The sequence below is a fragment of the Acipenser ruthenus genome, chromosome 29 (genome assembly GCF_902713425.1).
Source record: "Acipenser ruthenus chromosome 29, fAciRut3.2 maternal haplotype, whole genome shotgun sequence".
Classification (NCBI taxonomy): Eukaryota; Metazoa; Chordata; class Actinopteri; order Acipenseriformes; family Acipenseridae; genus Acipenser; species Acipenser ruthenus.
This window is the reverse complement of record NC_081217.1, coordinates 11,111,610-11,124,616: the sequence shown is the minus strand read 5'-3', so window position 1 is coordinate 11,124,616 and position 13,007 is coordinate 11,111,610. Positions and strand designations below refer to the sequence as shown.

Sequence of the window (13,007 nt, the reverse complement as noted above, 5' to 3'; positions counted from 1 at the left end):
TCGCCCGCTTTCTTATTGGAAATAGGTAAATTTCAAAATATCACTGTCCTGGTCACAAAAGCAAAGTTTGTGGGGAATAATAGCCATTTTCTATAATTTTGAGGCATAAGCAATTAGGAAATAACACTTACTACCCAGGAACAAAAATTGTGTTACATAGTGTAACTAACAGAAAGCACTAGTGTGTGCAATATGAGAATTGAAACAAAATTGTGTTTTAAATAAATTTGACTATTTTACACTCCTGGTATTTTTGTTGTGTGTTTGTGTTGTACTTGGTCAAGACCTTATCCTCTGGCCCAAATACAATAACCTGGTGCTAACAACCTAAAATCTTTAACTTTATCTGAAGGTAGTGCCTTCGGTGGCGTAGACGGCTACCATAAATTATATTTTAAACCCAGTTTAGCCCTCGCTACAGTATGACCTTTATTGCTAATAACTAGCGGGATGTTTAATCACCAACGAGGTGATTACTGCTGAAGTCTAATTGAATGTATGGCTTTCAAATGTGTAGCCGTGCACATAACCTGTGATTGAGTCAATTTGCATGGCTTTTTAGTATTAGAAGGCTATATAGATTTGGCAGCGGGACACAGCCTACCAATCCTTCCGCGGTGCCCAGGACGGCTCTCGGCGGCGGCCCTGCTAGTTGTATTGTGTGTATCATTTTCATACTCTGTGCCGCTTCGGAACCTCGTGTTCCGGCCGGTTTTGTGTATCAGGGTGGATTTATTGTATTTGTATGCACGTTTGGTTTGAATTTGCACTTATACATATTTATAGTACTTTGCACTTTAGTTTATTATTTGTTCATTCACGTTTTATGATTTATAATTTAGCACCTTATTTTTGTGTATGTATGTCCTTCCTCCTCCTGCGTATTTGCTGAAATTATATTCCTTTTAAGAATCAACAGTGTGCGTGTTGTGGGGGAAAGTCTGTTCTCCTATAGTCATCAGTGATTGGGTGATTTTAGCAATGTGTGTCGTAACTTCCTTTATTTTTTCTTTTAAAAGGTGGCCGGGAAAATATTTCGGGGTTCCTCTTTATGTATTAGACTCACTCTGGGAGTCACGGTTGGAGCGGATGGCTGCAGAGAAGCAACTGAGCGATTAAGGGACAATGCACCCACCGAGTTGGAAAGCACCCGTTTGCGAGAAGTTGCGCATTTCGGGTACCCATAGCGGTGAGATATCGGTAGCAGACAGCCCTTTTTCTGAGGAACTCTGTTTGGAAAGAAAGCTCCGCTGCCATCCCTGACTCCAAGGGCAAGCCTATCCTTTTGTCTTCACTTCTATGTTGAGCGCTGTTTGTTTCGTTTTTATGTCCGTGTTTAATTTGGGAACCTCCGGTCTGTGCTAGTGCTGGGTGTGTGGCTGTATCTGTTTGAATACTTGTGAAATCAGAAACAATGGAACACTTGAAACAATGCAACGAATTGGACTGAAACCGTAGGACACTTTTCCCATTAACTGGGGTTTGACTTCATTGTGTTGAGCTCCTGAGTGAGGGAGGTAGGTATATATACGTGTGTGTGTGTGTGTGTATACAGCATCTCCTGGAATCCACTAATTTATTTAATCAAATTTCTGTATTGGGCCACAGCTGCGGACGGAACAGACAGACGTAACACCAGAAGTGTTGAGAGAAGGGAAAATAACAGAGAAGCATCATGCTAGCAAACCTGTAAGTGAAGCCAACCTCTTAATAAGCGCGTGTTTTGAGTTGTATCGAGTTGCCCAAGTCATTATTAAAAGTAAGCGGCAATGAAACACACAGAAGGAAGTTGATGCTCTTTGTTTAGTTGCAGGTCTGCTACAGGCTAAAGAACATGAAACGTACTTGCTTTGTCTCGTTTGCCGATACATTAATACGTGATTATTATTTTATTAGTAGCAATAATAATAACAATAATAATAATAGGCTCCGGGCTTCCCCGGCTGGATTTAAAAAAATAGTCCAACAACAGGTCAGTCTTTCCAACTAAAGCGCTCCATATAGTAGAAGTGATCGGGAAAATAAATACAATTTAAACAGTGATTCGTCACCAGATGACACAGTTTTTTTCTCTCATTCGGCCAACCAAAATTGCCAGGGTTACTTCTAGCAGCTCTCGGTTGTTAGTATTGTAGCGTAATCACGCACGAAGACATAAGCCCTTTTGTACAGCGGTATCGGCGTTATGCTTTAGTGCGAGAGGTCCCGGGTTCGCGTCCGCCCTCTGCCGGCCAGTCGAGAATAGGTGTAACAGAGAATCCAGCTGCAGAAAGCTGTGTTCAGGGTTTTTTATTTTTAATTTTTTGTCCCTGGGGATTATTATTATTATTATTATGATTACACATCATTAGCACTAGTAAACTGGAATAAACACTCATTCATTGTTAACTATTTAGCTTTTTTGCTGCACGACATATTGAACTTATATTTCTGTTACTTGGCTTTCCTTGTAGATATAACATTTGACAATATTATCATAATTTTAACCCATATGATGATAATACCAATAATAACACTGGAAGCACTGCAGAGACTGGCAAAACTCAGCACACTTGGAAACTATACTACTGAAATGTAATGATCTAGACATCATAAGGACATTTTGAATGCAAATGAAGCTATTTACAGTATAAAACATTAAACTAAATACATAAAGAGCAACAACATAATGCATTATATTATAAGCGCTTTGTGATGGTGGATCACTATGGAAGGCGCTACATAAAATAAAGATTGATTGATTATATATAATTTATATATATATATATATACACACACACACACACCAACCATATTATTTATATATCTAGTTACACAGTTGGCCATCGTGGAATAACCTGTGAGAGTTTATGGAATAGTTGTAGACAATCAGTCTACAAAGAGAACTTTTCAGTCTGCTTTTGTAAAATGTAAGATAAAAATGCCAGAATCCTTTGTTCTGAAAACACTTGAGAGAGTTCCTACTTGATCACTATCTCTGTGTGACCTTAAATAAACAAACCAGCAAATTCAAGAACTTTCCAGTCACTTCTGTAAAAACTCCCTTTGTACTTTTGTTGTAATCTATATGTGAGTGAGTGAGCACATGTTTTTTCTTTTAAATTAATACATAATTGTACAATAACAACCAAGTTGGTTAAACTATACAGACGTGCTCAAATTTGTTGGTACCCTTCCACAAAAAACGAAGAATGCACAATTTTCTCTGAAATAACTTGAAACTGACAAAAGTAATTGGCATCAGCCATTGTTTATTCCATATTTAATAGAAATCAGACTTTGCTTTTGATTTTTTATTCAACATAATATTGTAAATAAGAAAACAAATGAAAATGGCATGGACAAAAATTATGGGACCACTAACCTAATATTTTGTTGCACAACCTTTAGAGGCAATCACTGCAATCAAACATTTTCTGTAGCTCTCAATGAGACTTCTGCACCTGTTAACAGGTAGTTTGGCCCACTCTTCCTGAGCAAACTGCTCCAGCTGTGTCAGGTTTGATGGGTGCCTTCTCCAGACTGCAAGTTTCAGCTCTTTCCATAGATGTTCGATAGGATTCAGATCAGGACTCATAGAAGGCCACTTCAGAATAGTCCAATGTTTTGTTCTTATCCATTCTTGGGTGCTTTTAGCTGTGTGTTTTGGGTCATTATCCTGTTGGAGGACCCATGACCTGCGACTGAGACAGAGCTTTCCGACACTGGGCAGTACGTTTCGCTCCAGAATGCCTTGATAGTCTTGAGATTTCATTGTGCCCTGCACAGACTCAAGGCACCCTGTGCCAGGCGCAGCAAAGCAGCCCCAAAACATAACCGAGCCTCCTCCATGTTTCACTGTAGGTATGGTGTTCTTTTCTTTGAAAGCTTCATTTTTTCGTCTGTGAACATAGAGCTGATGTGACTTGCCAAAAAGCTCCAGTTTTGACTCATCTGTCCAAAGGACATTCTCCCAGAAGGATTGTGGCTTGTCAATATGCATTTTAGCAAATTCCAGTCTGGCTTTTTTATGTTTTTCTTTCAAAACTGGAGTCCTCCTGGGTCTTCTTCCATGGAGCCCACTTTCGCTCAAAAAGCGATGGATGGTGCGATCAGAAACTGACGTACCTTCACCTTGGAGTTCAGCTTGTATCTCTTTGGCAGTTATCCTTGGTTCTTTTTCCACCATTCGCACTATCCTTCTGTTCACTCTGGGGTCGATTTTCCTCTTGCGGCCGTGCCCAGGGAGGTTGGCTACAGTTCCATGGACCTTAAACTTCTTAATATTTGCAACTGTTGTCACAGGAACATCAAGCTGCTTGGAGATGGTCTTGTAGCCTTTACCTTTACCATGCTCATCTATTATTTTCTTTCTGATCTCCTCAGACAACTCTCTCCTTTGCTTTCTCTGGTCCATGTTCAATGTAGTGCACACAATGGTACCAAACAGCACAGTGACTACTTTTCTCCATTTAAATAGGCTGAATGACTGATTACAAGATTGGAGACATGTGTGATACTAATTAAAGAAACTAATTAGTTTGAAATATCTCTATAATCCAATTATTTATTATCTTTTCTAAGGGGTACCAACAAATGTGTCCAGGCCATTTTAGAATATCTTTGTAGAATAAGCAATAATTCATCTCTTTTCACAGCTTCTTTGCTTTATTCTATGACATACCAAAGGCATGCAAGTATACATGATAAAATAGCTTTTAATTTCATCACTTTTCAGGAGGAATGAAGCATTATTTCAATGAGCTGTAAGGGTACCAACAAATTTGAGCACATCTGTACATATGTTTATTCTTAGGAATTAACAAGTTTATAAATTTTAAAATTAAATATATTTACAATACCATTTTTTTATATGTCCAAACAACTCTATTCACAGTACAATTTTTAAATGTCCAAACAGCAACTATATTCACAGTACAATTTTTAAATATGTCCAAACAGCAACTATATTCACAGTACAATTTTTTAAAATGTCTAGACAACAACTGTGGAGTAGTGGTTAGGGCTCTGGACCTCACTAGAGGGTCGTGGGTTCAATCCCAGCTGCTGCTGTACCCTGGAACAATGTACTGTACCTACAGTTTTTTTTTTTTTTTTTTTTTTTTTTTTTTTTTTTACTATTGTGATATCTTGTAAAAATTGTAAGTCGCCCTGGCTAAGGTTATCTGCTAATAATAATAACTATATTTACAGTACTATTTTTGGATATGTCCAAGCATCAACTAAATTTACAGTACAATGTTTTTATAATTTCAAGCAACTATATCAATTGACCATTTTTTTTTTTAATATGCCTAAACAACAACTATTTACAGTAAAAAATGTTGATATGTCCAATCAATAACTATATTTACAAAACTATTTTTTCCAACCAATTTTATTTTCTCTTCTCTCTCTGCCATCTTTGCTTTTCGGCTTCATAAAAAAAACGATGCTTGGAATTCGGACCAGGTCATTTCCTGTGTCATTCCCTGATCTTTGTAAAGTTTAAACACCCTGGCAAGACAATATATGTATTTTCCAGCCACTTCTGGAAACCCTGTATGGACATGGGGGCTGTTTGGTCCCTGTTTTAATTCCAACCTGCAGAACCTGCACAGTCGGCCAGATGGCTGAGGTTCTGTCTGCTTCCTCTTTTTCTGTTCTGCTCTTTGCTTTGTGGTATCAAGTTCCCCCTGGAAGAACTCAGTTGTGCGAAAGTCTTCAAAAGGCATCCTTGGATCAGTGAGACCTTCAGGTCCATACAACTGGAACACTTTTTGTGAGCAGTAAAAGTACCTGATGGTTCCCTTCTGATTTAAAAAAAAAAAAAAAAAAAAAAAAAAAAAAAAAAAAAATAATGAACTGTTGAACCATCATTTGAGTACCGTGACTTCGGTTGACCACAAGCCAAACATTTTTTTGTTTTCTTCAACTGCTGTTGTTGCTGTCTGTTCATAATTTGTTGCACAATTTGTTCAATTGCCTCGGGTGTTAAGGCAGTGGATGGAGCAGTAGGTGTTAACAGCAGTGCAGGTGGGTTGACAGCTGCAGGTGACACGGTTACCACTGGGACCTGTACAGTGCCACTGCCTTCAGTTAAACTATGCCACAGCAGCGGAGTCTCCTGGAGCTTTTCAGGACTGGTGTTGAGGGATGAGCTGGTGTTTTTCATCTTTGCCAGGAGTTTCACATACCTAGATATGTGCTGCTTGGTTGTTGGATGAAGCAGACTGTTTGGATCTATGCAGGAGCTGTTCACCATGGCTGAATAATCTTTCCATAGACACCTGAGGCAGGGATGGTGGAGATGGACTTGCTGGTAGATGAAAGGAAAAAAACAAATGGAGATATCATTGCGCTGTTTGCTTAGCCTGAACTGTTGAGCTTTGCTTTGTGGTCCTCGTGTGAGATGACATGTCTTGTACATTAAGAATCTCTCTTCACACTGGTTATGAACTTATTATAAATCAAACAAATAGAAAAGCTAGGTTTAAATGAAAAATAGATTTCCTGAGAGGAGATGGATTATATGGATTCTGTCAGTTAATAATTCCCTTCACATTTCCTTTATCCCCTTTCTTTTTTTCTCACTGTTTTTTTTTATCACTTTGATTTATATTTGATATTTTGAACTTAATAGTAACACTTATATATATATTTTTTGGTGTGAACACTTTTTGTTTGTTTTTTTGTGTGAATTTTTATTTATTGTTTTGTCACTGTTTAATTTTCCCCAACTCCTTTGTGTTGCTGATATGATTCTTTGTGATGTGGTCTCCCTTATGTCTCTCTGTTTGAACCCTGTCTTATTAGCTATTTAAACATTGATACTAAATATGTATATTTCATTTTTTGAATTAAAATATATAATGCTACATATAAATACTGAGTAATCTAAAAGTTGAAAGGAAAGATTGAAACTGATCAAATTTGAAGAGTGGTTAATTAAGGTCCATTCATTTTATACTTCCACTTATATGTCACTTTTTATTTTTGGATATATATATATATATATATATATATATATATATATATATATATATATATATATATATATATATCTATATATATATATATATATCCGATATTGATTGACTTTTATTTTTTTCTTTTTCTTGGTTTGTTTTCTTTTTTAAATTTGATAAACAAACAGGTTAAAATAATAAATAAAAAATGTGTGGCCAGTACATTAACAGACATAACATGAATTCCTTCAGATATTCCTAAACATAACTCTAACCCCAACCCTAGAGATGGACTTGCTGGTAGATAAAAGGAAAAAACAGAAACAGCGTGATGTAGTTTACTATATAAGTTGTGTAAGTTATTCTGTCTCTTGTATAAATCAGATATCACTGCGCTGTTTGCTTAGCCTGAACTGTTGACCTTTGCTTTGTGGTCCTCGTGTGAGATGACATGTCTTGTACATGAAGAAACTCACTTCACGCTGGTTATTAACTTATTATAAATTAAACAAATAGAAAGGCTAGACAGCAAATATTTGTTTTGTTCTTGCACTTGTCTGATTTGCATTTCTTTGTGTCTGCACAGGTTGCATTTGCTTTAATTGTAATTATATTGTATTTGATCTTACTTGTAACTATATTTACACTTTAAAACTTGAACTACACTGTAATGCTTTTTTAACGATATGCACATGGTTGTGTTTGCACATAACTTATTGTATAGTATTTCAATTACATTTGTAACTGTAAGTCAACCTGGATAAGGCACCTGCTAAGCAAACAAATACTAATAATATAAAATCAGTTATAACCGCATTCAATCCACATTAACAGTATTTGGAAACAATATTAGTTTTATATAATATAGTTAGAATAGCTCCTTTTTGACATTTACTCACTCCTATAATAATTAACAATAATAACAATACACACATTCTTACCTGTCACTCCGAGCTACGTGAGAAAGTTGTGATGTTTATAGAAGAATGATGTTTAATAATATAAAATGTATTTAGAATGTTTTATAGATAGTGTTTTTCAGAGGAGGTTAAACTGCAGTGTACAGAAATTAAGGATATTTATATCTTTTTTTATTCGCTATATAAATATAGTTAGAATAGCTCCTTTTTACGTTTACTTACTCGTACAACAACAACAATAATATACAACAATAACCGCATTCTTACCGATTTCACTCCGAGCTGCGCGAGCAGGTTATGTTGTTGATATCTCATCACTCTGCAGAGCTCGAGGCGGGAGCTTTTGTTTAGGCACAGACCTGCACAACAGCGCCAGCACCATGTAGCGGCGGCAGAAGTATTACATCCGTAATGGTTTAGCACTACCATAGAGAATGAATGGGACACGGTTTAGGGCGGTTTAGCTAAACAATTCTCGATTGCCTCGCTGTGTGTGATGTGCCTAAGTTTGATCTAAATTCAACAGTAGAAGATTCTGTGATATCCAATGCTTGTTGCCTGTAAGGCAAGTAGCTAATAAACACCCAGGATGAAGAATTTCCTGGCATTAGGGGGGAAAAAAAAAGTCATGCAGTGAAATTCAATCCCTCCTCCTTCCAATCACTAATTCAAAGTATGGTTGCCCAATAAGAAATAAATGAAGTGCGTTTTTTTTTAATCGTGTTTCACCGAACACTGGCCCAGAATGACTGTGATTGGGTGCCAGCTCACCCCTATAATTTGTGTAATTATTATTATTACTGTTTTCATTATAATTATTTGTTTTGGATCGACACGGCGGGGGTTAAATTCCTCCCTGCAAAATACATGTGTGGCTGGAGCCTTAATTGCTTAATTGTTCATTATTGATTAATTGGGCTCGAGCCACAGAACATAAAAGCCAGGTGAAATCCTTTGTCTGGTGGAGTGGTTTGGTTTGGGAGACACAGACACAGACACAGTGTAAGTGGTGTCTGTAAAAAATGTGTATAATTACCTGTTTTAATTTGATTTATTTTGTTCCAGTGTTTTGTTGAAAGCCTTTGTTTTGTGTTTATACCTTTTGTTTGGCCCTTGTGTCTTTATTTCGTATTTTTGGTCAATTAAAGTATTTTGTTTCACTGCATTTTCTGACTCTGAGTCTTCCCTCTGCGGCTATCCTGCCACAATGACCCTTCAGTATGATTGTGTTTCCACCATCACGGTCCTTTAAAGGGTGAAGTTGTACCATGTTTTGGCCACACATTTCCTATAGCTTGAGGAATGTGCGTGATGTGTCACTTTCTCACGACAATGGAGAGAGAATTTGGAGTTTCTAAACTGTATGGAAGCTTGGCCATTGTGTACCACAGACTTTATTTTTCCATGTTTAAAAACTAAATAAGGTTAATGATGTCAGTTTAAACTATAATTTAGTATTATTCAAACACTAGGATTTTAATCTATTTAACAAATTTCAATCGGTAACAGTTTAATAAAATATTTAGAATCAAATCAGCTCTTAAGATTGCAAAATGAGCAGGTGGTTTCAAAAATATAAGCTATATAAGGCATGGAATTGCCAGCCCCACCCCATATTGCTGCATTATATTTTTTGAAATTTGTAATCGCCCATAAGAGAATTTTCGAGCGAGAGGAGGCCTTTGGGCCCATCTATGCTCATCCAGTTCCTAGTCCCTGATTGATTTCAAAACTATCACGTTGGGTCTTAAAGGATCCAATTAATTCAGCAACAACATGACGAGGCAGCCCATTCCATCCCCTCACCACTCTGTGTGAAGAAGCATCTCCTTCCATCTGTACTTAATCTGCAGTATCTCCACTTCATTTCCAACAGTGTCATCTGTTCCTGGTTTCTCAACTGTGCTTAAAGTATTGGTCAGGGTTAACTATGTCAACTTCAATCACGTCCCCCTGATTCTTTGTTCTTGTCTGAACAGATTCAGTTCTTTCAGCCTCTCTTTGTAGCTCATTCCTTTAAGCCCTGCAAATGGTTATTTTAAACAGTCTGTTGCCACACAGCTGTGTCCTCTGGTCCAGGTCTCTGAGGAAGTCCAGTATTCTGCCATTATTTGCAACATAATCACATTAAAAACGGTTTAATGATATATTTAGGATAGGGTTTAATAACCGGTGATTAAAAACAACATTTTAAGATGGGCCACATAGTATTTATTCAAAAATCTATGCTTTAAGTTAGATTTACAAATGGAATAGACATAGATAGAAACAAGACTTTTCTCTTCAGTAACATTGAGCTATAAAGCACAATGTGTTCAACAATATTAATCCTATGCACAACAGTGCAAATACAGTAATCAATATAATAATAAACAAGTTAAAACAAACACATCAAACAGTTAAACATGAGATTGTACCAAACATACGTGCTACATCTCAGCAAACACAGGTACTGTACATGGGTGTTGCAGTGCTGTGTGTGGTGCAGACACAGGTACTGTACATGGGTGTTGCAGTGCTGTGTGTGTGTGTGGTGCAGACACAGGTACTGTATATGGGTGTTGGAGTGCTCTGTGTGTGTGGTGCAGACACAGATACTGTATATGGGTGTTGGAGTGCTGCGTGTGTGTGGTGCAGACACAGATACTGTATATGGGTGTTGGAGTGCTCTGTGTGTGTGGTGCAGACACAGATACTGTATATGGGTGTTGGAGTGCTGTGTGTGTGTGGTGCAGACACAGATACTGTATATGGGTGTTGCAGTGCTGTGTGTGTGGTGCAGACACAGATACTGTATATGGGTGTTGGAGTGCTGCGTGTGTGTGTGGTGCAGACACAGGTACTGTATCTGGGTGTTGGAGTGCTCTGTGTGTGTGGTGCAGACACAGATACTATATATGGGTGTTGGAGTGCTCTGTGTGTGTGGTGCAGACACAGGTACTGTATCTGGGTGTTGGAGTGCTCTGTGTGTGTGGTGCAGACACAGGTACTGTATATGGGTGTTGGAGTGCTCTGTGTGTGTGGTGCAGACACAGATACTGTACATGGGTGTTGCAGTGCTGTGTGTGTGGTGCAGACACAGGTACTGTATATGGGTGTTGGAGTGCTCTGTGTGTGTGGTGCAGACACAGATACTATATATGGGTGTTGGAGTGCTGTGTGTGTGGTGCAGACACAGGTACTGTATATGGGTGTTGCAGTGCTGTTTGTGTGGTGCAGACACAGGTACTGTACATGGGTGTTGCAGTGCTGTGTGTGGTGCAGACACAGGTACTGTACATGGGTGTTGCAGTGCTGTGTGTGTGGTGCAGACACAGGTACTGTACATGGGTGTTGCAGTGCTGTGTGTGTGGTGCAGACACAGGTACTGTACATGGGTGTTGCAGTGCTGTGTGTGTGGTGCAGACACAGGTACTGTACATGGGTGTTGGAGTGCTGTGTGTGTGGTGCAGACACAGGTACTGTACATGGGTGTTGCAGTGCTGTGTGTGTGGTGCAGACACAGGTACTGTACATGGGTGTTGCAGTGCTGTGTGTGTGGTGCAGACACAGGTACTGTACATGGGTGTTGCAGTGCTGTGTGTGTGTGGTGCAGACACAGGTACTGTATATGGGTGTTGGAGTGCTGTGTGTGTGGTGCAGACACAGGTACTGTACATGGGTGTTGCACTGCTCTGGCGATTGAGTCGTTTTTTTATTTTTTTCTTCCGTCTAATTTCAGGATTATTGTCACTGGGTTCACAGAACTTCTTCAATCAATACTTTGCACGCACAACAGCAACCAATCCCGTACCTGCAACTGCCGAGTCAGCCAATCACAGCCTGTCAGCTCGACTGGAGCGCAGACAGCATGTTTCAACAACAACAAACCGAGACACACACAGTGCAGTAATATTGCTCCATTCAGATATCTGACACTGTTCAGATAGACTATAAACAGCTCTGATAAGTAAAAAAAAAAAAAAAAGTGATTTGTTTAATAAAGTTATTTATTTCTCAATTATGTGTGTGAACCTTTATGAACATTTTTGGGATTATTTTCCTAAAACCTTTCATTACAAGTTCAAGATACATGTAGGGTTTAAAGTGTTTATTTAAAGAAAATAATGAGAAATATTATTCTCCAGTCGGGGTCAGCTAGCAGACAGTAGAGCCTTCATGATCCGGCACTATCGCTTCATTATATACATGGCTGCAATCTGTTCTTTCTGGAAGGACTACATGAGCATAGTGAAAATGTTCTTGCCAAATCAAATGTATTCAATAAACATTTATAGAATTCATGTTTTCTTAATTCTTCTTTTGATTGTTTTCATTGGATGCTATGTGTATTCATATCTTATTAATGCTCCTGTTAAAATGAAATGGAATATAAAGTTAATATACTTGAAGGAAAAAGAAAAAAACAATATCACTTTAAAAGTGCTTTTGATTAAAGAATCATTATATCTAACAGACACACAAGGACAGTGGCATCTGGCAGAAGACATCACAGTCTGAAATGGTGTTATTTACTGTTGAACACATTTTGGTCTTCAGGACCTGAGAATTATAAAAGGGACAAATGAGGTAAGAATGAAAACACTTTACCTGTGAACTTCAACATTCAACAGCTCTAAAACTTTCTTATATTTTAGCATTTTAATCCTGGAAAACCCAATAGTCGAAACAGGTCTCGTGTCTTTTGGAGCACTTCAAAACCAACCTTATTGTTTCTAAGTATGAAACTACAATAGAATCTTAAATGATCAATCCTATGTGAGTCTTAAATATAATGTGTAGATCTGATTCCATCATCAACCAGTAATATACATCTCATATTGATACCAGCAGTTACCAGTAATAAACTAGTGAGAAAGGTATTTTCATTATGTTAACATATTATTCATTTTTCTTAAAATAAACAAATGCACTATAATGTTTTGTGAAGAATTATCTTCATTCATGAACAAGTTAACTGTTTAAAACAATTGAAGCTTACCAGAATGATAATTAGTGGAACAGCCAAGATGGCTAAACCGCACATGACAATGATGGCAACAGCAAACCCAGGAAAGGGCCTTTGGGTGGTTGTATTGACTGCTGTTGCTGGAGGCTTTCCAGATGCTGCTGTAGCAGGGGACATGGTTGCTGTTGCAGT

At 37.9% G+C, this 13,007-nt stretch overlaps 1 long non-coding RNA gene across 1 annotated transcript; it reads left to right on the top strand.

Annotated features, from left to right (window-relative positions):
* Positions 1-1,039: 1,039 nt before the first annotated feature.
* Positions 1,040-11,842, top strand: LOC131702040 (uncharacterized). The gene is made up of 3 exons (XR_009309251.1): positions 1,040-1,517; positions 1,609-1,689; positions 11,589-11,842. It is a non-coding gene; the product is annotated as an uncharacterized LOC131702040 (long non-coding RNA).
* Positions 11,843-13,007: the final 1,165 nt, after the last annotated feature.